The following is a 1,508-nucleotide window of genomic DNA, read 5'->3' on the forward strand; positions in this document are numbered from 1 at the left end:
ATATATATATATATATATATATATATATATATATATATTACAATAATCAAAATATCGACTAATAATTATGCACACACAGTTTTGTCTTTTAGAGGTGCTTAACATACATCTGTGTTTCCTTAATTGATTCTGCTATTTTCCTGTGTATCACTGTGATGCTGCTTTGACACAATCTGTATTGCATAAAGCACTATAGAAATAAAGGTGACTTATGTAAACGGTGCTTTAAAAATCATATTTCCAATGCTTGCAAAACAGCCTTTTTCCACCTTAGAAATGTTGCTAAGACATATGCTGTCTCTTTCTGAAGATGAACATTTTATTCATGCGTTTATGACCTCAGAACTAGATTACTGTAATGCACTACTGGGAAGATGTCCTGCCGGCTCAATAAATATGCTTCAACTGGTTCAGAAAACAGCTGCTAGAGTGGTTACTAAAGCTAAGAAATGTCCTATTTGGCTCCTAAACTATGTCTTCCTAGTCTTCCTAGCACTGTTCAAGATTAAATACCTTTTTTTAGTCAAGTATACACCCAGTTAATTAATTCATACCTCACAGCTCATGGTTATGCTGGATTATTGAGTTTCGCTGGAACTGAAGACACCGCTCATACCATTCTCATACAATTTCACCCAATTTTTTGATTGATTTTTATCATTTTTATTCGCTATTATTTCTACTTCCATACATTAAAATACAAATTGAAGTCCAGACATTCTCATTTCAATTCTGAATGGCATACAACCCTGACCCTTAATCCACTCGACAAGGTATCAGGAAAATAGTTCATAACTCTTTAAAGCAGAAAAGAATCAATGACTGGGTCAATTGTGGTTTGTCTTGCTTTTAGAGTAGTTTGGATGGTTTTTCTGTGTGGGTGCTGGTTATAAAATTATTCACTGGACATTTTAAAGTTGTAAGTACAAACATGAAGTGTGGTGGCAATTTAACAAGCCTACGACACCTCAATTTTACCTGCCAAGCAACAACGCAAGAAACAATCCATTGATTTTGCACTGTTTTGAAATAACTTTAAGTGCACAGTTGACATCATACTTACAGTTCACACCACAGGTGTAGCAATATCAGACACTTTGTGTAATGTTGGCTCTTTTAAATATCCAACTTTGCAAATGTAAACAATGCCTGCAGTGCAGTATCATTTTATTGTGCTAATAGGAGGCTATATTTTCAGTGAAGTTATAACAGATCTATCTACAGGTTTGTGGCATTAATGTTTATGTTTCCAAAAGACTTGTGTATTACTGAATGAACGAACGAACGAACGGTCAACCAAATATTGGCCGTGGCGATATATTGGACAACCGCTAATTTAAATTAGTTAAGAACTTACTCAAAACAAATGTAATAATGAATGCATGAATGAATGAATGAATGACTGACTTCAGTGAATCAATTAATCAATCAATCAATGAGTATAATGATACAATTAGTGTCTATTAGTCAATTGGTGTCTATTGCTACTGAAACTGTCCATCATTTTG

General features: G+C 33.8%; 1 pseudogene; it reads right to left on the reverse strand.

Moving 5' to 3' along the window:
- Positions 1–566, reverse strand: part of LOC107576523 (cholesterol 24-hydroxylase-like) — a 6,848-nt pseudogene extending 6,282 nt beyond the window's left edge.
- Positions 567–1,508: the final 942 nt, after the last annotated feature.

This window comes from Sinocyclocheilus grahami, unplaced genomic scaffold, assembly GCF_001515645.1.
Source record: "Sinocyclocheilus grahami isolate Dianchi unplaced genomic scaffold, SAMN03320097.WGS_v1.1 scaffold3863.1, whole genome shotgun sequence".
Taxonomy (NCBI): domain Eukaryota; kingdom Metazoa; phylum Chordata; class Actinopteri; order Cypriniformes; family Cyprinidae; genus Sinocyclocheilus; species Sinocyclocheilus grahami.